This window comes from Culex quinquefasciatus, chromosome 1 (assembly GCF_015732765.1).
Source record: "Culex quinquefasciatus strain JHB chromosome 1, VPISU_Cqui_1.0_pri_paternal, whole genome shotgun sequence".
Classification (NCBI taxonomy): domain Eukaryota; kingdom Metazoa; phylum Arthropoda; class Insecta; order Diptera; family Culicidae; genus Culex; species Culex quinquefasciatus.
In genome coordinates, this window is record NC_051861.1 from 81,379,506 (window position 1) to 81,407,436 (window position 27,931).

At 34.9% G+C, this 27,931-nt stretch overlaps 1 long non-coding RNA gene across 1 annotated transcript in view; it reads right to left on the minus strand.

The window, feature by feature from the left end:
* Positions 1-2,558: 2,558 nt before the first annotated feature.
* LOC119765489 overlaps positions 2,559-27,931 on the minus strand; it is a 39,228-nt gene continuing 13,855 nt past the window's right edge. The window contains exon 3 of the long non-coding RNA XR_005276769.1: positions 2,559-2,681. This is a non-coding gene — a long non-coding RNA (uncharacterized LOC119765489). The remainder of the gene's footprint in view (positions 2,682-27,931) is intronic.

The following is a 27,931-nucleotide window of genomic DNA, read 5'->3' on the forward strand; positions in this document are numbered from 1 at the left end:
TTTGTATGACCCAATCTCACCCCCAGACCCAATGTCACCCCTGATGGCGGTTCTTCTAAATAATAGTAAGCAAACAATTTTAGAAACGAGGATTTAATTTAATTGTGTTCATTTCGAATTAATATTATGCAATCATAAAAAACAACCTAGCGTGATGTCACAGTCTCGCAAACCCCCCCTCCCCCCTTGGTCACATCTTGTCACACCTACGGTAACCCCCCCCCCCCTCCCCCCTAAGAGCGTACGTACTTTATGGATGACGCCTAAGTGCCAATAACTTTTGATAGGGTTTTCAGATCCCTGATGTTTTGAAAGGTCTTTCAATTATCTAACTAACAATGGGTTGCATGACGGACCCGGACATAATTTTTACTGAAATATCTGAGATCCGGCCTCCAAAAAGTGTATAAATAAGACATAAGTGCCAATAACTTTTGATAGGGTTGTCAGATCCCTGATGTCTTAGGCTCATTTGAAAGGTCTTTCAATTATCTAACTAACGATGGGTTGCATGACGGACCCGGACATAATTTTTACTGAAATATCTGAGATCCGGCCTCCAAAAAGTGTATAAATAACACATAAGTGCTAATAACTTTTGATAGGGTTGTCAGATCCTTGATGTTTTAGGCTCATTTGAAAGGTCTTTTAAATACCTTTTTACAATCTTCCGGACATTCGCCAAAATCGTTTTTTTAGCATAACTTTTGAAGTACTCAACTAAAACTGCTGATTTTAAATAGAGACCTATGGGACCCCAAGACGGATCGAATGAGACTAAAACGGTCAAAATCCGTTCACCCAGTCCGGAGATAATCGAGTGACAATTTTTTTGTCCACCCACCTACACACATCCACACAGACATTTGCTCAGAACATGATTCTGAGTCGATATGTATACGTGAAGGTGGGTCTACGAGGTCAAATTAATAAGTTCATTTTTCGAGTGATTTTATAGCCTTTCCTCAGTAAGGTGAGGAAGGCAAAAAGTTACCTAAAAATGGCTATAACTTGAAAACGGTGCACTTTATCAAAATTTCACTAAAGTACTTTATAATTGCAAATTCGATTTTACATCGAAAAATAAAGTTGAAATTAAATTAAAAATCACATTTTTTTACCGTGAATCATTTTTTCCAGTGTAGTCCTTATCCATACCTACAACTTTGCCGAAGACACCAAATCGATCAAAAAATTCCTTCAAAAGATACAGATTTTTGAAATGTCAGGTATCATTTTTGTATGGACAGCTGCCAAATTTGTATGGAAAATTATATGGACAAACTAGTGATGCAAAATTACTTCTTTGGACATACCGAAAGCACCGAAAAAGTTTCAGCCGGATTAAAAAATCCAAAAAATAAAATTAAGAAAAGGACCGATTTCGTAGAGAACTGCTCAATGGTATTTGAAGAATCTTTTTTGAAATTTATAATGTATGATGTTCTGGCAACACTGTCCTGAGATATATACACTTGAGTAGGATTTTGTAGTACTATTTTGACAGAATGCTATAAATTTGGTTGAAAATTGCTTTCGGAACCTACGATTTATTGTTAGAAGAATAATAAAAAAAAAACATTGTTTATAACAAATATTTTTGATGATCTGACATCACTGGTTGGAGATAAACTTAGGTGTAGTTTATGTAACTACTCAAAACATGATCAACACAGCAATCAAATTCTCAACATTCAAAGCAAGTGACAATTACATCCAAGTCCACTTCTCCAACCTAGACTACAATTTCCCCCATAAAAAAAATAACCCATCGATCCTGGCATCCTTGTGCAATGTGTGTCAAAATCCGAATTATCCTTAGCCAGCCCACAAAAACCACAGAAACCGCGTCAATCCTAACGCCCAGAACCAGAACCTATAGTGAGAAGACGGTGTCGCTATGGTCGTAAAACTGAGCCTGTGACCAGACCAACACACAATCGTTAGATTTGGTTTCCTTCGGGAATTCCGTTTTAAGGGGAAGCCGCAGCAGTGTTTCCCGAAAGGATATTTAGATCGTCATCGCGGCGTGTGTTCAAGGGGGGAGGGGGGGGGGGGAATTACCCACTTTTTGGATTGGAAGATATCTGCGAGTATATTTGTGTGTGTGCGATGGAAAATGCGTTTTAGATAATTTCCCCCTTTTCACGAAAGCGTCGCTGTCGTCGTGTTGCCTAGGACGGTGGGGGGAAATTGCGTCGTTAGTGACGTCTGGTGGTGGCATCTTAGCTCTTATGGTTACGTACGCTCCGTCTTAAGGGAAAGGGATACTTCAGAAGTACAACAGATATGTAACGCATGCAACATTTACAAGCAACGGCGTCGTCGTCGTCCAGATCCAGATGGTCTTTTCTTGAGGGATGGTGTGTGTAGTGTGAATTTCACTGTGTCAGTGTTTGTTTTTGGCTGGTTCCGATGCTAACGTACATTTAATTGGACATGATACGAAGTGACAGAAACAGAATATCCTTGGAACAGAGCGTTGCACAAACTCGCGCACACACACGCAAAAGTTCATTAGTCAAATGTTGGTGCCAGCTGACTGTTATCGGCAGTTTGAATGATGATTGTTGGTGATGCATGGATTGATAAATTTGTATTTAAATGCCTTTTGATTTTTTTATTAAGTTACCTTCAATTGACACCGGAAAAATCTTCCAAATAGTATCCTTTCCACTAACCTGCAAAAAAATAAATAAGGAAAGCAAAATTAGCAAAGGGAAACAAAAAGAAAAACAGTGGGAAGATTTTTTTTATTCTTACAAAACTCTTACTTAGGATATTTTTTTAACTAATGTTGTAATTTCAAAATTTAAAGGTGCTAAAAATTTCACACAATATCGTCTTTAAAGAACGAAAACTTTCCGAATTTGTGAAAAAAAAACTGTGACGACATTTTTACGTGTATTTCAATTCGAATTTGCACAACAAAATTGAAAGTGAAGGAGGAGTGGAGACTGGAAATTTCAAATTATGTGACCTTTCCAAATATGAAATTTTTAGCAGAGCCAAAATATCAATGCGTTCAACAACGTTGATGTTTCTTTTCATTTCCAATAAGGTTCTCAATAATTATGTTTAGGGTAATTCTCCGCCAACTCACACAGCAGTTGTCCCGACCCCTCTTGGATTTGCGTGAAACTTTGTCTTGTGTCCATTTTCCGTTACTCGACTGTAAAAAAATTGGAACATGTTATTTAAGGGAAATTTAATGTACTTTTCGAATCTACATTGACCCAGAAGTGTTCTTTTTCATTTAGAACAAAAAATTTTATTTTTAAAATTTCGTGTTTTTTCTTACTTTGCAGGGTTATTTTTTAGAGTGTAACAATTTTCTACAAAGTTGTAGATCAGACAATTACAAAAAATCGATAAATATCGATCGGGGTTGCTTATAAACATCACGAGTTATCGGGATTTTACGAAAAAAAAATGTTTTGAAAAAGTTGGTCGTCATCGATCATCATCATCATCACCCGCGACAGACGCGGACGACGAAACAATGAGAAACACAAAAGGTATTTTTTTTTCAAAACTTTTTTTTGTAAAATCGCGATAACTCGTGATGCTTTTAAGCAAACCCCTAATGTATACATATTATTTTTTTTTTGTAATTGTCTGCTCTAAAACACGAAATGTAAAAATGAAAAAAAAAATTCTCAATGAAAAAATGACCCTTCTGGGTCAATGTAGATTCGAAAAGAACATTAAATTTCCCATAAACTGACATGTTCCAAAATTTTTTACAGTCAAGTAACGGAAAATGGGAGAATTTTTAAAACTTTTTTTGTGTTTTTTTCGACGAAAAATACGTTTTTTTCGGAATTCTGAGTACGCCATCAAATCGGACGTCTAATTTTACATAAAAGTTCCTTTGACACCAAATTTCTATCTCATCACCGTTGCAGGCTGCAAATTATTAGAAAACACATCTTTTTTCGCATGTTAAAAAAATGAAAGGGGCCGTATCGTCCCTCCGTCACGAGATATAAAAAAAACGGACCTCGGATTCGTGATTAAGGACAAAAGTTACCCCCTTAGGACAAAGTTTCACGCAAATCGAAGAGGGGTCGGGGCAACTTTTCCCGATTTCGTGTGAGTTGGTAGAGAATTACCCGAATACCAATTTCCTTTTTCTCAATATTTCAATACCGCAATTTTGGCCACCATCCTAGATTTAAAAATTCTAAATCTCTATAGAGGATGTTTGGGGTCATATTCAAGCTCAACGATCAAAAACAAGACAACGAAAAAAAAAATATTTTTTTTCTTGATTCGGTTATCCGAAGTAAAATTTTTGCGAGGCCTTCGAATTCCAGTCTAGACTGTATTACTTTTTGCCCCTTAAATTTTGGAGGATGTATTGAGCTTATTATTTATGTTATTTTTTAAATCCATTTTGTACAGTACGGGTGCCATATGAAATAAATTGTTTTATTGTTTTTTTTTATTTTTTTTATTCTAAATCACTTCACAATTACATTTTTTGGGTAATCAGGCAAAAATGTTCAAATCTAAGACTGCTTTGATTCAAAAGGTTTGCTTTAAAAATTATAACACAGGAGTGACCAAAGTGTGAAAAATCGGACGAATAGTTGCTGAGAAATCGACATTAGAAAATGGTGGGTTGTTTGGGCGAGATTTGGAAAACATAAATTTTCATGTTTTTAAACCTCTGCATGGCAATATCTCAGCAACTAAGGGTCGTATCAACAAGGTTCAAAAAAGCAAAATATAGAGAACTTTCTCAGCTTTTCAAAAATATTTTTTTCAAAAGTGGCCAAACATGTGCACTTATTTAGAAAAATGAAAAAGTGCGACTATTTTCAAAAAAGTTACCTAAAAATGGCCTTAACTTGAAAACGGTGCACTTTATCAAAATTTCACTAAAGTACGTTTTGATTGCAAATTTGATTTTACATCGAAAAATGAAGTTGAAAAATTTTTGCGACCGATATTTCGTTTTTTTTGAAAAAATCAGTATTGATTCAAAAATTCATAACTTGGTCAAAGATTTTTTGCACAACCTGGAAATTTCTGAAAAGTTAAGGAGCGGCCGTGGCTGACTGGTTATGGTGTTCGCTTTGTAAGCGAATGGTTATGGGTTCGATTCCCATCTGCTCCCAACGAGAAAGTATAGGAAATATAAATCTTGAAACTCTGAACATGAATGAAAAATCAAAGTCGCTCGAGTCGAGGTTCGATCCCCCGTCCTTTGGATTGGTAAGCAAAAATGCTAACCACTATGCTTTCGCGACTTGGTGAGCTATGACTGGAATTAGGAATACTGTTACTATCAACTATATACGCGCTGGGTCCTTGTCCATTTGACAAGGGTTCAGAAGTTCTAAATAACGTTTGAATCCGATTGATGCAAACGTTCTTCAGGGCGGGACTTGTCGATAAAGCTGAAGTACCTCGCGCTCGGCTAGCCAGCGTAGAAATGGGTCACCGAAGCTCGGCAGAGCTAACACCTTCCAGATGCCTATGCGAGTTATTTGCATGTATAGAATGTAGATCTAAAAAAAAATACATGGAAACAACTCAATTTGTAAGAAGCGACCGCGTGGTCCCGTTTGGTTGGTTGCACACACACAACCTGGAAATTTCTGAAAAGTTTGCATTTTATGTTTTCTAAAACATATAAAAAAAAGTGTTTTTTGCAAATCAAGTTTAAGTGACAAAAAGTTAAATTAAAAATCACCAAATGTTTTTTAACGTGTGTATTTTTTTTTCAGTGTAGTCCATATCCATACCTACAACTTTGCCGAAGACACCAAATCGATCAAAAAATTCCTTCAAAAGATACAAATTTTTGAATTTTCATACATCATTTTTGTATGGACAGCTGCCAAATTTGTATAGAAATTTATGAGCATGAGCATGAGCATGAGCATGAGCATGGTTGACTGCCAATGAGCTGCTACTCCGTTATTGACAGATCAGCTGAAGTTAAACAATGAATCAAAAATGATCAGTGGGAGCCAAACATCCGTTCACTGTTTAACCCCTGAAGACCCCGACTTTATTAGTCAATACCGGCGCCCTCCCAAGAAGCCTGCAGTTCAACAAAAGGGAGGAATGTTAGTCCGATAGTTGAAGTTGCAGACTCTTCAAGCACATAGTTTTTCGCTATATACTTGTTGATACCGCTTGAGACCGTTGAATCCACAGCATCTCCTTCAAGCATCACGTGATTATTTTTTGGGTTAGTAGGATAAGGTATTGGATTTTCGATGCCTCCCGAGCTACGATGCTATGGGAGGACTTTCATAACAAACCCGTCGGCGAGCCTTCCGAGCAACGATGCTATGGGAAGGTCTTTCTAATTAGCACACCAAAACACTCGCGCACAGGTATTTAAATACTGAATAAATGTAATTTTTCATCACGATTACCCAGACGACATTGATGATAAAGGCAGGACTTTTCTACAGTCATTTACAGTAATACTTAAACTTATTTTAATGCAACAATTCACACGACGTCGTGCCTCCCGATCAACGATGATGTAGGAAGGACTTGAGCAAGCCAATCAGGATGAAACACGAAATAAAATTCTTTTCTTTTCACACACAATGCCACATAATTGACCGCGCGTCACCACCCAACTAATTGAACTGATTTTCTTCTGCTTGTGGGCAAGCCAATCAGGATGAAACACGAAATAAAATTCTTTTCTTTTCACACACAATGCCACATAATTGACCGCGCGTCACCACCCAACTAATTGAACTGATTTTCTTCTGCTTGTGGGCAAGCCAATCAGGATTAAACACGAAATAAAATTCTTTTCTTTTCACACACAATGCCACATAATTGACCGCGCGTCACCACCCAACTAATTGAACTGATTTTCTTCTGCTTGTGGGCAAGCCAATCCAGGATTAAACACGAAATAAAATTCTTTTCTTTTCACACACAATGCCACATAATTGACCGCGCGTCACCACCCAACTAATTGAACTGATTTTCTTCTGCTTGTGGGCAAGCCAATCAGGATGAAACACGAAATAAAATTCTTTTCTTTTCACACACAATGCCACATAATTGACCGCGCGTCACCACCCAACTAATTGAACTGATTTTCTTCTGCTTGTGGGCAAGCCAACCAGGATGAAACACGAAATAAAATTCTTTTCTTTTCACACACAATGCCACATAATTGACCGCGCGTCACCACCCAACTAATCGAACTGATTTTCTTCTGCTTGTGGGCAAGCCAATCAGGATGAAACACGAAATAAAATTCTTTTCTTTTCACACACAATGCCACATAATTGACCGCGCGTCACCACCCAACTAATTGAACTGATTTTCTTCTGCTTGTGGGCAAGCCAATCAGGATGAAACACGAAATAAAATTCTTTTCTTTTCACACACAATGCCACATAATTGACCGCGCATCACCACCCAACTAATCGAACTGATTTTCTTCTGCTTGTGGGCAAGCCAATCAGGATGAAACACGAAATAAAATTCTTTTCTTTTCACACACAATGCCACATAATTGACCGCGCGTCACCACCCAACTAATCGAACTGATTTTCTTCTGCTTGTGGGCAAGCCAATCAGGATTAAACACGAAATAAAATTCTTTTCTTTTCACACACAATGCCACATAATTGACCGCGCGTCACCACCCAACTAATTGAACTGATTTTCTTCTGCTTGTGGGCAAGCCAACCAGGATGAAACACGAAATAAAATTCTTTTCTTTTCACACACAATGCCACATAATTGACCGCGCGTCACCACCCAACTAATCGAACTGATTTTCTTCTGCTTGTGGGCAAGCCAACCAGGATGAAACACGAAATAAAATTCTTTTCTTTTCACACACAATGCCACATAATTGACCGCGCGTCACCACCCAACTAATTGAACTGATTTTCTTCTGCTTGTGGGCAAGCCAATCAGGATGAAACACGAAATAAAATTCTTTTCTTTTCACACACAATGCCACATAATTGACCGCGCGTCACCACCCAACTAATTGAACTGATTTTCTTCTGCTTGTGGGCAAGCCAACCAGGATGAAACACGAAATAAAATTCTTTTCTTTTCACACACAATGCCACATAATTGACCGCGCGTCACCACCCAACTAATTGAACTGATTTTCTTCTGCTTGTGGGCAAGCCAACCAGGATGAAACACGAAATAAAATTCTTTTCTTTTCACACACAATGCCACATAATTGACCGCGCGTCACCACCCAACTAATTGAACTGATTTTCTTCTGCTTGTGGGCAAGCCAATCAGGATGAAACACGAAATAAAATTCTTTTCTTTTCACACACAATGCCACATAATTGACCGCGCGTCACCACCCAACTAATTGAACTGATTTTCTTCTGCTTGTGGGCAAGCCAATCAGGATGAAACACGAAATAAAATTCTTTTCTTTTCACACACAATGCCACATAATTGACCGCGCGTCACCACCCAACTAATTGAACTGATTTTCTTCTGCTTGTGGGCAAGCCAATCAGGATGAAACACGAAATAAAATTCTTTTCTTTTCACACACAATGCCACATAATTGACCGCGCGTCACCACCCAACTAATTGAACTGATTTTCTTCTGCTTGTGGGCAAGCCAATCAGGATGAAACACGAAATAAAATTCTTTTCTTTTCACACACAATGCCACATAATTGACCGCGCGTCACCACCCAACTAATTGAACTGATTTTCTTCTGCTTGTGGGCAAGCCAATCAGGATGAAACACGAAATAAAATTCTTTTCTTTTCACACACAATGCCACATAATTGACCGCGCGTCACCACCCAACTAATTGAACTGATTTTCTTCTGCTTGTGGGCAAGCCAATCAGGATGAAACACGAAATAAAATTCTTTTCTTTTCACACACAATGCCACATAATTGACCGCGCGTCACCACCCAACTAATTGAACTGATTTTCTTCTGCTTGTGGGCAAGCCAACCAGGATGAAACACGAAATAAAATTCTTTTCTTTTCACACACAATGCCACATAATTGACCGCGCGTCACCACCCAACTAATTGAACTGATTTTCTTCTGCTTGTGGGCAAGCCAACCAGGATGAAACACGAAATAAAATTCTTTTCTTTTCACACACAATGCCACATAATTGACCGCGCGTCACCACCCAACTAATTGAACTGATTTTCTTCTGCTTGTGGGCAAGCCAATCAGGATGAAACACGAAATAAAATTCTTTTCTTTTCACACACAATGCCACATAATTGACCGCGTCACCACCCAACTAATTGAACTGATTTTCTTCTGCTTGTGGGCAAGCCAACCAGGATGAAACACGAAATAAAATTCTTTTCTTTTCACACACAATGCCACATAATTGACCGCGCGTCACCACCCAACTAATTGAACTGATTTTCTTCTGCTTGTGGGCAAGCCAACCAGGATGAAACACGAAATAAAATTCTTTTCTTTTCACACACAATGCCACATAATTGACCGCGCGTCACCACCCAACTAATTGAACTGATTTTCTTCTGCTTGTGGGCAAGCCAACCAGGATGAAACACGAAATAAAATTCTTTTCTTTTCACACACAATGCCACATAATTGACCGCGCGTCACCACCCAACTAATTGAACTGATTTTCTTCTGCTTGTGGGCAAGCCAATCAGGATGAAACACGAAATAAAATTCTTTTCTTTTCACACACAATGCCACATAATTGACCGCGCGTCACCACCCAACTAATTGAACTGATTTTCTTCTGCTTGTGGGCAAGCCAATCAGGATGAAACACGAAATAAAATTCTTTTCTTTTCACACACAATGCCACATAATTGACCGCGCGTCACCACCCAACTAATTGAACTGATTTTCTTCTGCTTGTGGGCAAGCCAACCAGGATGAAACACGAAATAAAATTCTTTTCTTTTCACACACAATGCCACATAATTGACCGCGCGTCACCACCCAACTAATTGAACTGATTTTCTTCTGCTTGTGGGCAAGCCAATCAGGATGAAACACGAAATAAAATTCTTTTCTTTTCACACACAATGCCACATAATTGACCGCGCGTCACCACCCAACTAATCGAACTCCCAAATTTGTATGGAAATTTATATGGACAAACTAATGATGCAAAATGGGCATACCGAAGGCACCAAAAATGTTTAAGTCGGATTAAAAAATACAAAAAAAAAAAAAAAATCGAATGACCGAAATCTGAGAGAACTGCTCAAAAACAACAGCTTTTTGCGGTACTGTAAACCGACAAATTTCAAAAATTCAAAAGATTTTTGAATAAAATAAACTTCAGTATGCTTAAAAATTATTCTTAACGCACGGGAATGTATTTTGAAATGATTTCAGCTGATTGCACTGGAAATTCCATTGAAATTTTGAAGTTATTTGAAAAACACTTCTCTTCTCTGATTTTTCGGACCGATTTTGAACGGGGGGTGACAAAAAGTTTTGAAAATTATTTTTTGCAATTCCGTCGTGAAACTACTTACTTTTCCTGTCATTCTTGAACGACGAAATAGCCTACTTTTCTGTACCAAAAATAACAGAATCGAATAGCAACACTTTTCAAAATAAATGCTGAAAAGTTCTACCTTTCAACACTGAAATGGGTGCTGAAAAGTTGAACTTTTCAGCACTTGTTTCGAAAAGTAACACTTTTCAACATTTTTTTTATTCATAAGATTTATTGTCAAAAAACATAAAAATTTAACATAAAATTTCACTCAATGAGTGTTTTTCGGAATTGCAAAAAATGTTGTATGGAACTCGTTGCAAAACTTGATTTTTTCAGCACTCTTCGTATTTATCCAACTCGGTGAACCTCGTTGGATAAATGTACGACTCGTGCTGAAAAAATCATCTTTTTGCAACTTGTTGCATAAACTACTATTTTGCAATTCCGATGTGAAACTGTCAACTTTTTCTGTCCATCTGGAGAAACGAAACGGCCTACTTTTCCCTACCAAAAATAACAGAATGGCAAATTAATACCTTTCAACACCAGTGCTGAAAAGTTCTACTACTCGGAAAACCTCATTGGATAAATGTACAACTCGTGCTGAAAAAATCTCCTTTTTGCAACTTGTTGCAAAAAAACGAAAATGTTCAAAAAATAAAAAAAAATTGAAAAAGTTTATATGATAGACGTATTTTCTAGTCTTTTAAATAAAAAAATGTGGTTATTTTTTATTAATCTTATTTGTATTTTTAGCCCGCAAGCTAATTTGAGCTTCAAATTTGGTTACCAATTGGATTGCTGCCAACAACCTGGAGTTTTACATTTAAAGTATTGTCAAAAAGTATTTTTTAATACCTGCACAGAAACACTTTTATGTATCTAATTTCGATAAAGGGGAAGTCAAAATGCTCCATTATCTTAGAAGAAGGGTCTAAAAATTAATGACAAAATGCGTCAAAAGGGAAAGTGAAGATTTGGCAGGCCTGTCTGAAGAAGTACGTAGGTACATGAGTAAAATCTACACAGTTGTATGAAGAGGCCATAAACATTACTTTCCGAACCAACAATTGAATATTTGTTGTCGTTAGTTTTAAAGGTTTAGCAACTAAGTGATACCGATACTGAGTGAAAAATTTAGGTTTTGTTTAAATCGAATACCAATAAAGAACAGTTCAAGGTTTCTATCGTAAGATAATGGTGCTTTAGTAAGGTGTATAAGTGCAACAAAATGATCCTGTAGCCCTAAAGCAAGATCACAAAATGGTTACTAGATTATATTTTTCGAAAATAATGAAAAAAAGGAATGAATTTCTGAACTCAATAGAAAAAAAAATCAAATTACCAAAAAGTCGAAGTACAAAAAAAAACTTGAAAAAAACTTTCTTATAAAGAGTCTTATGCAATGCAAAAGAGACTTCACATTACTGAAGATCATTATATGTTGTACAAACATCCACTGTTTCAAGTGGAATTAATTAACGTGTTTGACACACTTTTTAAACCACGAACTGAAAACTGTGATTAAAAATCAGTTTTAAAGAGCCTTCGCTTCTTCGCTCAAAAGCAAACTTTCTTTGTTCCTTCATGATTCATGGCTTTATTGCTGCAACGGCCAAACAGCATGAACATGAAACAACTCAGAATGACAAGAAAGAAAAAAAAAACTCCGACGAGAGTTCATCCCCAGAATCCATCCTCGAGAATGGCATCCACTTATATAATAAGTGGCCGTGTTATCGGCATCGACAATCTCGTCAAGTGCCATTAATATCCATAAACGATATTTTTGAACTTCCCCGTCCCTCCTCCCTCACTGCTTTCCACACTTTTCCTGCCGGAAAAGCCACTCTTGCAAGAACAGAAGCAGAAGCCGAGAACGGGGCAAAAAGCAGATAAAGCAGTGATACATTAACTTCTCCAGCAAGCCGAGCTGCAAAACTGCATTGGAAGTTATTCTCTGGAAGATTTCTTTTATTTTTAATTTTGTGTTATGATTACATTTTTTTCTAAGAAAATGATTTTGAATGAAAAACTTAAACGAAAATTAATATTGAGAAAATCGAATTTCCTCGAGAACTTAACCGATGAGACGACCCTTGAGGCCTTGGCAGCTGATGATTCGACCTGCGTTCTCCAGAGGTTCAGAAGAGGAAAAAAAAGAGTCTCGTGCGGTGATGAAAATAGCAGCAGCAAGAAATCATCAGGGAAAAGTGAATCCCTTTCATGTGTAATATGGAAAGCGCGCGCGGGACGCATCAGCCGGCGAGATTAACGAACAGGCTTTAAGCTTCCAAGAGCCGGGATTGAAGGGAATTAATTAACTAATTTATAACGCGGCTTGCTGCTTCTACTTCTGTTTTTCTCTCTGGTGATATTTGACTTGTTGTTGTCGTCGTTTTTTTTTTGCTTCTGTGTAGGAGTTCTTGCTTTTCTCTCGATGATGGTAGGAAGCAGGCATTTTTCGTGAAGTATTTATTTATGTACATATCGAATGAGTTTGTCAAATGACTAATTTGTTGGTGTTGATGAGCTACAAGAGAGTTGTCATTTGTCTTAGATTTTTTTTTTCACAGTATGTTTACATTTAGATAAGATCGGTTTCAATTTAAATGAAATCAATGTATTGATGATCAGAATAAAATAAAAAAAATGGAATTCGCTAATATTCACGACTTTTTGAGAACTAACAAAATTATCATTTCCGGATTTAACGGATGTGTATGCGTGTGTACAGAGTTGCCAGGTTGCCAGATTATTCAACTGTCAGCCAGAATTAAGATAAACTCTTCTCTGTGCCATCGATACTGTGTTTGATACTTGGGTATGCAACCAACCAAACGGGGCCACGAAGCCACTTGTTACAAATTGAGTTGTTTCCATGTATTTTTTTACATTTTACATGCAAATAATTCGCATGGATATTTGGATGGTGTTAGCTCTGCCGAACTTCGGCGACCCGTTTCTACGCAGGCTAGCCATGCGCGAGGTACCTCAGCTTTGATCGACAAGCCCCGCCCTAAAGAACGTTTGCATCAAGCGAATTCAACCGTTATCTGGAACTTGCGAACCCTTGTCAAATGGACAAAGACCCAGCGTAAGTGGTAACAGTATTCCCAATTCCAGCTATAGCTCACCAAGCCGCTATGGCATAGTGGTTAGCATTTTTGCTGACCAATCCAAAGGACGTGGATATGAATATTAATGGCACTTTCCTTAACTTTCTCGTTGGGTATCGAACCAAGACCATATATTAAATATCGTAACTATTCAGCCTCGGCCCTCTATCCGGATTTTGGCAAATTTCCGATATCCGATATCTGAGATTAAGTGGGCAATGTTTGAAACGGGATCTGTCACTGTTATTCGATAGAACTTTCTGTCAGCGAGCATTTCCCAAAACGAAATTTGATCCGAAAGAAATCCGTGACGTAGCAAATGAACTCAAAGAACATTTTCCGTATTTCATAACGCCATAACGCCAGTGTTCTTGTGCACCTGAACTGACCGTGTTTGTGTCCATGCGGAACGGAACAACCGGAACAAAATTCTAGGTTTCAAAGTCCCGACCAGGGATGCCAGATGAAATTTTGAGTTATCTGCAAATTTGTTTTTCAAATATCTGCAAAAATCTGCAAACTTAAATCCACGTAAAACTAGGTTAATGGATTCGTATCCTACAATTCTGTTTAACTAAATTATGATGTTTAACTTAAACAACGTTTAATGTATGTTTTATGTCCTTAAATCTGTGTGAAAACAAATTATTTAGCTACAACTATTTGCAATAAATTCAATTAGTTTGAAAAAAAAAAACGAAATAAAATGTAGATTCTCTTTTCGATAAAACGACATGAACTATACAAACAATATTTTTAAAATTAAAACATTTTTATCAAGATACATCAAGATGTATTTTACTTCTCAATGTGTTTTTTCCATTTCAAGGTTAGGCTAATATAAAATACTTTTCAGGGGGTTTTCCAATGTATTTCGAAAACAAAAATTTTACAAAAAATTAACTGCCATTATAAGTCTCTGAATTACAATTCATTCATACAAAAAATTATTGTTCGCTACACCCAACCGGCGGTCGCATGATTGTAATACATGGTGGCATGAAAGTATATCAGAATCTGCATGAAATCTGTCCTCATGCATTTTTTGCGATATAGGGGTATGACATTTTTGCCCGTTACCGACAATTATCGACATTACCGACGGCTGATTGATTGTATTGCAGAAAAAAAATCTTGACAGAGCGAGAATTTAATCTTCAACTTCTAGGTTGCTGAGCCGACAAGCTACCACCGCGCCATGGACGCTTGTTGAATTCTGAGGGACAGAGCGCGAACATAATGTTCTCTCTGGAGTGTTGCTCGGGGACTCGCCAGCATTATATGTGTTGGTGAGAACTGCAGATCGCTGACATGTTCACACGCGGGCAAAATTGAGCCATGAGCTTGCTGCAAAAACTGTTATAAAATGTAACATTTTCTGTAGCAAATCCACTGTTGCAGAGTTTGATCTATATATTTTCTTTGGGTGTATTCACGATAAAAAAGAAAATAAATGGGAATGGAAATGCTAACTAAAACAATTCAATCGAAAAAAATGTTTTGTGATTTATAAAAATCCAGTTCAAAAATATCACAAAAACTAAAAAAAAAAGTTTATAATTTTAAAACTAATTTCAATAACTAAGTTAAATCTCTCTTGCTCATGGTTACTTCAGTGCACCAAAATTTTGAACTCAAATACACTGACTCAACTTTTCATGGTGATTCAAGTTGCAGATGTTCATGTAGTATGTATGCTAACACTTCTCCAAATTTAATCAAATTTGGTTTAGCACAGGCAAAGTTACAGTGCGAAATGTAAACAAAAATGGGCCAATTTCAGGGGAATAAATAATACCTGTTTCCGAAAGCCCGTAAAAATTACTAAACGCAACATTTTATGAAACAAAAAATTGTTGCTATCATTTGAACATGTCAGTTTGGACCGATTTTGAGTGTTTTTCAACCATTTCCGTTAGGTGCAACAGAGCACCACCTGGGCATATGAGCTACTAAATATTCAGGAGCACTTTTTCCAAATTACAAAAAAAAACATTTCAATCAAAACAAAACTTTCTAAACGTTATGACTATTCAAAAACAAGACAAAACATTGTTATTAGACCGATGGTTTTATTATCTTCCTTAATTTTGATGAAAATGGGTGTTAGTGAGTTTTGAATGAACCAATTAAAGAAATTTGAATGTGCAGAGATTTTAGAATTTGTATTTCATACTTCAGAAATATGGTCTTACAGAAATGAATATGTAGTTTTAAACCAATTTCGATGCATTTTCAAACAACTAAACTAATAGATTTGAAAAAAATCAGTTTTTGTGATTTAGAAAAAAGTTGCTCATCTTCCTGATGGTGCTCTGGGTGCACCAATTCGATATTTATGGGTTAAAGTAAAGTATTTCCTGCATTATTGTACCAAAATTTTACCATTTACTTTGTTATACGATAAGCAAACAGCTCTGGGCGTTAGAGGGTTAACGAAATAAATCAATGTTTTATATTTTTAATTTTCTTGCAAAGCCGTAGCAAATATTTTTCAAAGTTTATGTCGCCCCTCTTCAAAATTCGTCAAAAAAAATCATGGGACAAAAAAAATAGTTTTAAAAAACTTCAAAATTTCAATGAAAATAGAAATTAAATCAACTGAAAAGAATCTAAAATGCATTTTTCTGAATTGATAATCATAAAAATGAAATTTTCGTCAATATTTAGATATTTTGGAAACTAATGATTACAAAACAACTTGACAGGTATAATGCATTTTAAAACACTTTTTTTATTCAAATGTTTAAACCATGGCTCGTAAATTCAATTTTTAATCTTTTTTACTTTTTTTGCTCCCCCCCTTGGTCAGAGCCGAGCGAGAGACATAAACTTCAAAAAATATTTGTGATGGCCTAATTAAAAAATAATATAATGAAACAGTTAACAAAAAGATAATATTGTCGATGGTAAAATATTTCAACAGTTCATCACTAACAAATTTTTTGGATGATTTTGTGATCAGAAAAATCACCAGGCTAGCCCAAATCTGGCCCCGGAGAATCCAGAATATCTCCGGCCAGGAAACCGGAATCTAGGTTTTGAGGCATCGCGTTCGGTGTTAAATTACTGAGCGAACGAACCTAAAAGAACTAAAATTTGTTTAGTTTGAGCCAAGATATGGAAATTATTGAATATTAAAAACCCAAGTGATATTTAAATGGTTAACAAATCTGTAAATGTAAACATTTAAAACTGTAAAATAAGGTCCACACCAAAATCTCCTAAGCCTTCGTAATTTGCTTATTATGAAAAATCAAATCACGTTAAAAATAATTTAAGTCGTTGAGCTCATTTATGCCCCAAAATCATCCGAAGTGATCTGGAAAAATGAAACGTGTGTAAGAATGTTTATAAATATGTACCCTTTAGGCATTTCAAACATTATGTTCAGAAACATAAAAAAATCTTTAAAACTAACTCTAAATTTTGTAAAGTAACTCATGCTGAAAATTGTGGAACAATAAGTTAGTAAAAAGATGAATTCTTAAAAATCTTAAAAAAGATGATAAAATGATTTTTTTTTTGAAATATTGTGTTTGTTTATTTGTTTATCACAAGTAAATCTGTAGAGCTTCATTAAAGTAAAACTTGGATCAGTTGAGTTTCGGCTGTATGGGTTATCATAAATAAAATGATTTTTTTGTTAACATGTAAAAGTTAACACTTTATTGTCGTTTTTATTCTCGATAAACTCGATAAACAAAAAAAAATGCTGTCGTTTTGATACAAACAGTGATGAATCCATACTCTAATCTCTTGCAAAATCGATTAATCTTTTGTTTGATATTTTCGCTCAATCTTTCCCTAAACGGTCCCATAAATTTTAATGCGTGGAGAGACGATTGTTGCATATTAAAATAAATAAAAATATGTAAGATATTAAACTTCATATTAATATTACCAATGTGTTTTTATTTAAATGTTTCATGTTTTATTTTTGTATATTTTAATCAAAACTGAATTGAAAAGCACTTAAATTGCAATTAATGTTTTAATTTTATGTATAGCCTATAGTCCTATAGTTCCATTTTTTGTGAGTTTAATTCATCCTCCAATACCTACAATTTTTTTTCTATGTATTTTTTTCAGCATATTCTGGATTTATTTTGTTAACAGTTGAACTTTATTACAAGAAATTCTTCCAGATTTGATATTTTTGTGAACCATTAATAGACCATTAATTAAAAAGATTTGATGGTGAAATGGTATTGAAATATGTATAAAATGAAGATTTTATGTTATTTATAAATTGAATTATTTTACTTCTATAGCGATTTTGCTATTTCATGTTAAATATAAAAAAAAATCAAAACTAATGTCATGTGCCCTTTCAGACAACTAGAAACGTTTTTTTTTCTTCTGTTTTTAAGTTTATCTTCATTGGATTCTTCTGTGAGCAAAAATTTCTTTTAAAATATCTATTGCATTAAAAACTAATTGTAATTATTTTTTTTGAATCATTTTTGTGCCAAATTTTCAAGAAAAATTGTAATAGTCGTTCAGAAATTTAGAATTATAATTATTTTAATGAATCCAATTAAATAAAAAAATAGGCGTGGAAAAGAAGTATGCAACTAACGTTTTTTTGTAAAATTTACAAAAAATATTTGAAATATTTTGAAATGATTCGAAACACAAACCCAAAATTAAAAACAAGGCCAACAATATGTGCTAAATTAATTTTATTTTAATCACTTAAAAAAATCTAAACTTATCATTCTTTATATGTGAACGCCTTAAGTTATCTATACATCAGACAAAATCATACATGTTTTTTTTCTTTTACATCTAGAGTTTTTCTTTAAAAAGGTCCTATAAGCTATTGTCTTTCATATGTTTGTAGAACCCTTTCGAAAAATAAATTCTAGATATGTATTGTAATACAAACAGTAATGAAGATAGTGCTACAAATTTATTAGTAAAAGTGACCTTTTTATCTGTGTATACATAATCGCTATATAGTTTAGCCTGTCTCACTTTTTCGCATTTGAAGAATTGGTTAAAATTTGAGTTTTTGCGTGACTTAAGAAAAAAAACTCCTTCAGTGTTTTGGTCAATATTTTTAGCGACTTAAATAAAAAACTAATGAAAATCATATTTGAATCATTGAATCTTAATTAAAATTAAATGTCTTATTTAGGAATTTCCATTGAAAATCATTATTTTATCTTATAATAACAATATACCAGGAGAACAGCTCCTACGGAATGACTTAACGGCTTAACAACAACTAAGACCGAGACCAACGTTTTACTACTGAGAACCACATTGAAAATCTTATATAACTTCGCACTTCCATATATTTTTGTTTTTAAAAATAAACAGAGGTAGACTTAATACTTAATTAATACTTAATTATTTCAAAACATGAAGAAATTAATATTAAAAATGCCTGAACTCAAATAAAATTGATTTATGACACATGGATATATTCCAAATTTGAGCTCATTCTGACCACGGGTTCCTAAAAATATGATGTCTTGAGGAAGTTTTTCTAAAATTAATGAAAGTTCTACATCTTAGAAATGGTTAGAATCGGATAACTATTGCGCCCTCCACGGGTAAAAAAGTGAAACAGTTGCCATTCTCTATACATTTTGACGATTTCTCCCATACAAACTTCATACGATTAGAGGGAGGGGTTCCGGTGGTCAGAATAAGTTCATATTTGGAATAAGGGACAGCGTTTTTTTTTAACAATAGCCAACATCTTGGAAAACAAGCAACTGCAACCTTTTGAACACCTAGCTTTGAGTAGGAATCTTGCAGTAGAGTATATCAAAGCTATGTTATAGAGCGCACAATCTGATTTGTAATTTTTTTTTGCGACAATTCTTAAGTGATTAAAAGAATGGTTGGTAAAATACTTCTATTTGAGCAAACTTTCATCATTGGGATTGGGCACTTACAAAGACTGCAAAACATTAAAGTTGTCTGCAAAAATATGGGTCTCAACAGAGAAATCTCAAATCAATCCCTGGCCCGACAACGACACCTGTCAAAAAAATCATTTGGTTTATTTACCTTTGAGGTTATGTTCCGAGCATTTCTCCTTGATTGCCTGGCAACGGTGGTTGAGCTCCACTTGAGATAACGTGCTCTTTCTCTTTCTCTCGTTTTGTTCTCTCTTTTTGTGTTTGCTGCATGGTGACAGAAGTCATATGAAAGCGATGATCTGAATCTCGGTCAAGGTTGAAAGAAAATCTCCTCTAGTGAATATGATTGCCTGAAGAAAGGCCTTCTGAGTATGCTTTGATCTCGTTTCTCCTGACTGTCACTTGATCGTTGAGTGTGGCAGGGACGATTGAAAAAAATAATGATTGGGTTTAGTCGCCAACTTACTGCGATCAAAATGCAATCTTGCCCCTTTACCGCCAGCAGTCATGGGTTGTTACAATCATCGATCGTACACTTGACGAATGACAGCTAGTCGTGGCAATTTGAGAATCATGACTATTCTCAGTTGGGTCTCGTGGCGCAGGGGTAGCGGCTTCGGCTGCCGATCCCGATGATGCTATGAGACGCGGGTTCGATTCCCGCCTTATCCACTGAGCTTCTATCGGATGGTGAAGTAAAACGTCGGTCCCGGTTTCTCCTGTCTCGTCAGAGGCGCTGGAGCAGAAATCCCACGTTAGAGGAAGGCCATGCCCCGGGGGGCGTAGTGCCAATAGTTTCGTTTCGACTATTCTCAGCAGTTTTATTCGTTAGATGTAACAGGTGGCGATTAATCGCTAATTTAATCATAGTCGCCAGATTTTCAACACTGATCTCGGTAGACTGTCAAACAATCGTTCTCTGAGCGAATGTTTTTTTTTCTAGAGGAAAGTCAAAGATTGTGTGAGTGACTTCGCGTAGCACTCATTCGTTTGTGTGTAAAACGAACGAAGGTAGAATGTCAAAATCAGGTTGTCGTGGTGACGATGATTGGAGTGTTATAACAACTATCACAAACAAAGTCGAAATTTGGTAAGCACTGTGAGTGGCCACCCTGTAAAATAGTACTTCGTAGTAACTCTCTTGTACAATTCGAATAAAAGATAATAATTTTAAATTGCACACTGAAATGTGTTCATTTCAGTGTGTAACATCAACCTAGCAGCTATACATACTTAACTAAAAATAGACTGTGAATGATCGAGTTATCGACATGACTCAAATATTTGTTACATTTTTATAAAAATAACGAATTTCTCACCACGATTAACTCCTCGACTGAATCATCATTCGAGTGGCGCTTCCTAGAACATCTGCTCCTCAACACATTCATTCATGATTCATCTTGAGCCGTATCGAGTGCCAATCCCGAGACCCAAATAGGAAAAAAGGGAAAAACTTTTACCATATCAATACAAATGTATCGCGCGTCGACACTTCCTGGACCCCAGAAGGGATGCACCATCGAGTGCTCCAAAGTTCAATCTTATTTCCACCTCCTCATTGAACGTGTTTCAACCAAGGAGGAAAAAAAGAAAAAGGCCGCTTTTCAATGGTTGGCCCCCACCACCGGAAGCACATCCAGAATAAAAGCCTCTGAGGGTGCGATTCCAGAGCGTCTATTCATTTCGATTTTTCTCTGCTTTATCTGTACTGTAGCTTGGGAACAACTCCGCTCTCTCTCTCGAAAGGACGCCCCGACGTGCCCCAATAATGAACAAATGATCGGCGTTGGTGGTGTCTCGAGGACGGCCGATGGCCGGATCGGGGAAAATAGCCGGTGCAAATTGAAAAACAGTTCAACAGTTCAATGTCAATCGATACACATCATACACACATGCGGCGGTGAATGCAATGGATGGTGTTCAAAAATAGAGTCAAGATGTCGGGATAGCTGGCTTTGTTCTCGGTGGGGAATAAATTATACGATTCGATAGCTGCAATTCTGTATCGACGCAGATTGAAAAGAGGGAAATCCCGTACGTAAACGTCTTTTTTAGAACGACTTTTTCTTTTAAGCTGTTAAGCCAATTATAACAGGAAGTAATTTTTTTTTTCTCCAGAAATAATCCATGACAGTGTTTCTAGCTCATTAGATAGATTTATTCTTTAAAAAGATTTTTCAAAAGTCTATCCAACGAAGTGTGATTGCGGAAGTTTTATCTAGTTTTAAAACAATCGAACTTTTAATATAGTGCAAAATTAAAATCAATTTAAAAAACGATTTTTTTTTATCCCACATAGGCCGTTGCAAATAATTTTCAAAATATATGTCGCCCCCCCCCCTCCCCCCCCTTCAAAGATGGCCTTAAAAGGGGCAAAAAAATTTGTTTCGAAAAACTTCTAAATTTTTATGAAAATTAAAGTTTAACCAACTGAAAACCAGTTAAAATGCATTAAAATTTTCATGAAATACCAATGTACAGCCCACATTTTTTTTTTGAAAAAAAAATCCGTCAATACCTCGATATTTTAAAAACTAATGATTGGAAAGCAACTGTACGCCTGTAAAAAGGCATTTTAAAACACTTTTTTCATCCAAATGTTGAAACCTAGGCCTAGGTAAACCTAGGTAATTTCATTTTTATTTATTTTTTTGCCCCCTCCCCCCCTGGACTTTGGTCAGAGCCGAGGGACATACACTTTGAAAAATATTTGCAACGGCCTTATTATTAGGGGGAGAGAAACAATTTTGTTAGTTACTCTCTAGTATCCCTCTATTTCTAGCACTACCTTCTTTTTTGAGGATTTAAAAAAACATTAATCATAATTTTGCAACTATTTGAGCAAAAGACTTTCTACAGGTAGCAATTTATAAAAAATTGTCCAAGGAATTCAGTTAACATAAAATTTTAATAATAAATTAAAAAGTTTTAAAGTATTAAAATCCAGCTTTGACGAATTCATTATATTTTTATTATTTTTATTTTATCACCATCGTGTTCCTCGAACAATTTTACATAATAATCAATGTAAACCTCAAACTAAAATGAACTATTGGCGAGATACAGCGATTTTACTGAAAAAAGTTTGATTTTGCGCAGGACGCTGTATCTCGCCAATGGTTCATTTTAGTTTGAGGTTTACAATGATTATTATGTAAAATTGTCCGGGAAACATGATGATGATAAAATAAATAAAATAAAAATATAAGGATTTGATCAAAACTGAATTTTAATACTTAAAACATACTTAAAATCAATAAAAAAAATTATGTTGTCCAAAAATCATATTAAAAGTTCAAGGAAAATTAGATCAAAACACAACATTTTAAAGTTTGGCAATTAACTTAAGCCCTTTTTATCCTACGACGCTCAAATTTTCCCAGCATGGTTTTAAAATGTTAAGCTGCCAAATCCTATGATTTTTTTTCCCTGAAAATACCGAGAAAAGCAGGGGGTGCATTTTGCCCCTTGGGTGTATATTACCCCCACTTCTCCTAATAAAAAAAAACCCTAAGCACACATTTTTAATTTTCCTTTTATTTAAATTTGTTTAAAAAGACTGAAAGAGGCATCTTTTACACCAGAGTTTAGGATTGTGCAGAACCTGTCTCCGAAGCTACGATTTTTTTGAAACTGTGAAAAATATTGAAAGTATTGGCATTTTTAAGATGCCACATCAAATTTGCAATCAAAAGTTTCTCAACTAGCTATGAGCATTTTTATGTAGGAATTTTCAGTTGAAAAAAAAGCTAATTAAGCTTGAAAAATCTAAATGTCGAGGCAAATAGTGAAATTAACTGAAAACGATTTTAAATGAATTTTCATACTTTGATAAAACCTTTAAATAAGCATGTATTATAAAACCGTATTTTTAGATATGCCCCATATTGGTCAAAATTCATTTGGCGTTGTTGCTAATTTTTCGCAAAAGACAATGATTTTTGAAAATCGTGGACAAAAAATGCATTCGAAAAGTGATTTACATAAATGTTGATATCTCGGGTGAATTTTCAAAAAGTCGTAAGAGCCACCATGATCTCCGACACTAATTTTCGGTTTTCTTCCAATTTAAACAATATGAGCAGTTCTCTACGGAATGGGTCTTTTTTCTTTAATTTTAATTTTTGTATTTTTTAATCCGGCTGAAAATTTTTTGGTGCCTTCGGTATGCCCAAAGAAGCAATTTTGCATCATTAGTTTGTCCATATAATTTTCCATTCAAATTTGGCAGCTGTCCATACAAAAATGATATGTGAAAATTCAAAAATCTGTATCTTTTGAAGGAATTTTTTGATCGATTTGGTGTCTTTGGCAAAGTTGTAGGTATGGATATGGACTACACTGAAAAAAAATGATACACGGTAAAAAAAATTGGTGATTTCTTATTTAACTTTTTATCACTAAAACTTGATTTGCAAAAAAACACTATATTTATTTTTTTTATTTTTTGATATGTTTTAGAGGACATCAAATGCCAACTTTTCAGAAATTTCCAGAATGGGCCAAAAATTTGAATCAATTTTACAAAAAATCGAATATTGGTCGCAAAAATTTTTCAACTTCATTTTTCGATGTAAAATCGAATTTGCAATCAAAAAGTACTGCAGTAAATTTTTGATAAAGTTTTTCATTTTTTTAAATTAGTGCTCATGTTTGCCCACCTTTGAAAAAAATATTTTTGAAAAGCTGAGAATATTCTCTATATTTTGCTTTATTGAGTTTTGTTGATACGACCCATAGTTGCTGAGATATTTCCATGCAAAGGTTAAAAAACAGGAAAATTGATGTTTTCTAAGTCTCACCCAAACAACCCACCATTTTCGAATGTCGATATCTCAGCAACTATAGGTCCGATTTACAATGTTAAAATATGAAACATTCGTAAAATTTTCCGATCTTTTCGAATACAACATTTTCAATAATTTTAAATCAAGACTAACATTTAAAATGGGAGTAATATTGAATGTTTGGCCCGTTTGAAATGTTAGTCTTAATTTTAAATTTTTGAATTTTTTTTTTCGAAAATATCATAAAATTTCACGAATGTTTCATGTTTTAACATTGTTAATCGGACCTATAGTTGCTGAGATATCGACATTCGAAAATGGTGGGTTGTTTGGGTGAGACTTAGAAAACATCAATTTTCCTGTTTTTTAACCTTTACATGGCAATATCTCAGCAACTATGGGTCGTATCAACAAAGTTCAATAAAGCAAAATATAGAGAATTTTCTCAGCTTTTCAAAATTATTTTTTTCAAAGGTGAGCAAACAGGGGCACTAATTAAAAAAAATGAAAAACTGCGACTATTTTCAAAAAAGTTACCTAAAAATGGTTATAACTTGAAAACTGTGCGATTTATCAAAAATTCACTGGAGTACTTTTTGAATGCAAATTCGATTTTACATCGAAAAATGAAGTTGAAAAATTTTTGCGACCAATATTCGATTTTTTGAAAAAATCTGAATTGATTCAAAAAATCATAACCCGGTCAAAGATTTTTTGCCCATTCTGGAAATTTCTGAAAAGTTGGCATTTTATGTCCTCTAAAACATATCAAAAAATAAAAAAAAATAGTTTTTTTTGCAAATCAAGTTTTAGTGACAAAAAGTTAAATAAAAATCACCAAATTTTTTTTACCGTGTATCATATTTTTTTCAGTGTAGTCCATATCCATACCTAGAACTTTGCCGAAGACACCAAATCGATAAAAAAATTCCTTCAAAAGATACAGATTTTTGAAATTTCATGCATCATTTTTGTATGGACAGTTGCCAAATTTGTATGGAAAATTATATGGACAAACTAATGATGCAAAATGTCTTCTTTGGGCACACCGAAGGTACCAAAAAAGTTTCAGCCGGATTAAAAAATACAAATATTAAAATTAAAGAAAAAACTAACTTAATCCACCTATGTGATTGGTGCCTTCCTCACTTTTTACCAACATTTGGTGATATGATGGGTTTGGACACAAATTCTATCTATTTCTCAATAAAAAAAATTACACAAATGTCACTTAAGCGGTCAAAACTTGAAACTGAGCGTTGCCATATCTTCAATGCTTTGGACTCATTGGAAAGGTCTTTTGATTACCAAACCAACGATGCGTTGGGTTTTGAATCCGGACATAGTTTTCATATAGATAAGTGAGATCCGGCATCAAAATTCCAGCACTCGATTCGCAACTCTGACACATTTTTATACATAACTTTTGAACTACTTATCGGATCTTCAAACAATTCAATAGTGCAGTATGGGGCACCAAACCGGATCGAATGCAACTTTTTTGACTCAAATCGGATCAGCCAGTGCCGAGAAAACTTGGCAAGAATTTTGAGTACCAAGGGGAATACGCACACACATACACACACACACACAGACATTTGTTCAGTTTTCGATTCTGAGTCGATAGGTATACATGAATATAGGTCTTTGACCTGTTTTTCAAAAGTTCATTTTTAGAGCAGGATTATAGCCTTACCTCAGTGAGGAAGGCAAAAGACCGATTCCGTAGAGAACTGCTCGTAAGTCAAATATTGTGTCTTGAAAAAAGAATTGAATAAAAAGAGTAATTAATTTTAAGGGTGTAACATTTTTTATCTGACAAGTCCAACAGTAACTACAACTATGCCGAAGACACCATCTCGAATGCTGCATATTTTAAAAGCCTTTTTGTATGGACAGCTGCAAAAATTGTATGGAAACTTGTAATGGACGAACTAATGTAGCAAAATTTCTTTTTTGCTCATAGAAAAAGAACACAAAAAGTTTAATCTAAATCAAAAAATACAAACAATAAATTTCCATAAAATTTGCTTACTTTTGGGAGTATTGCTCTTGATTAGAAACACTTGATTTCCAAATTATACTTTTTTGTATGCTCTTCTTATGGAGTTACCCACATTACTAATTATTTCAAAACTACTTTCAAACCATGCAGCGAATTAGTTAAAACATATTTTTAAAAAGTCCTTCAAACAACTTACCACGAACCATTTCGTGTTCCTGTTTTAATTCACAGTGTAATCAGCATAAATTTCCAAGCTTAAATGCAAATCTACCGGTACACACACCACGACAAAGCACCGCCAGCAATCGTGCAATATTTAGTTTCAAGTTTTATTACAGCTCGTCGATGCAAACCGCCATCAGCCAGCAGCTGTTTGCAACCCAACTCGACACTCACGTTGTTATCACGCAGTTTTGAAAACCCGGAGAACGTTTAGAGAAAAAGAGACTCAAATTTTGCTTACTTGGCGTCTAGCCTTAAATTTTTAGGGAATTTGAGTGATTTGCTTCAATGTTTAAGGAAGCATTTTTAGCTGCAATTTTCCTTATGTTGTTGTGCTATTACAAAACTTACTTTGATTGAAAAAACATACTAAACTAGTCCAACTACGATTCGTTCCCACCTAACTAGATCTTGTTAAGTAACACCCTACCTTTCCAACTAGAACTCAACTGCTGTAACAGCTTTCCGGTTGATCAGCCAAGAACAATCGATCACATTACGGGCGAGCTCGAGACACTTTTGCCGAGGCAACTGTCGCCACCTTCTGGGGGATCTGTTCCGACCGTTTCACGGTTGATTCCACACACATACAAAAACACACATCTCTTCAAAGTCACCTTTGCCTATAGTTCGGTGCAATGTCAGCACACTTAAATAATAAAAAATACACAGAAAAGATGGAATTTTTTTTCATGATTTGAATTTTTAGAAAAAAAATTAGCTATTTATATTTGCCATTAACTAAAAAATACGAATTTTAATACAAAAAAAAACATATTTTAAATTTCATTCAAGCTTTTTCAACGGTGCAGCACCAGTTTAATGGGAACCTAATAATGCCACGCGTGTCGATCGGTTTAACGGTTTCAAGTTCCACGGATGGACGACAAGTATGGTTCTTTTTCGTTTCTTTAGGGAGGTGGGACTGATTTATGATACCTGGCACATTCCGAGGAAGGCGCAGGAATTCGAACGATGCGCCAAGCCCAAACTGAGGAAGATTTTAGTTTGAATTGATTACTTTTTGGAAGTGAGTAATTTTGACTATTTTGTCAAAATCAGCTGCTATTTTTGTGACGAATCATGCTTTGACTTTTTTTTTCTAAATTTAGTTTTGCTTAAAAAAAATGACAAATTAAACAATTAACCATTTTATTCACCTAAATAATTTAGGCCATTATCAATTAAAAGATTTAACAATTTAACAATTTGAAAATTTAACAATTTAATAATTTAACAATTTAACAATTTAACAATTTAACAATTTAACAATTTAACAATTTAACAATTTAACAATTTAACAATTTAACAATTTAACAATTTAACAATTTAACAATTTAACAATTTAACAATTTAACAATTTAACAATTTAACAATTTAACAATTTAACAATTTAACAATTTAACAATTTAACAATTTAACAATTTAACAATTTAACAATTTAACAATTTAACAATTTAACAA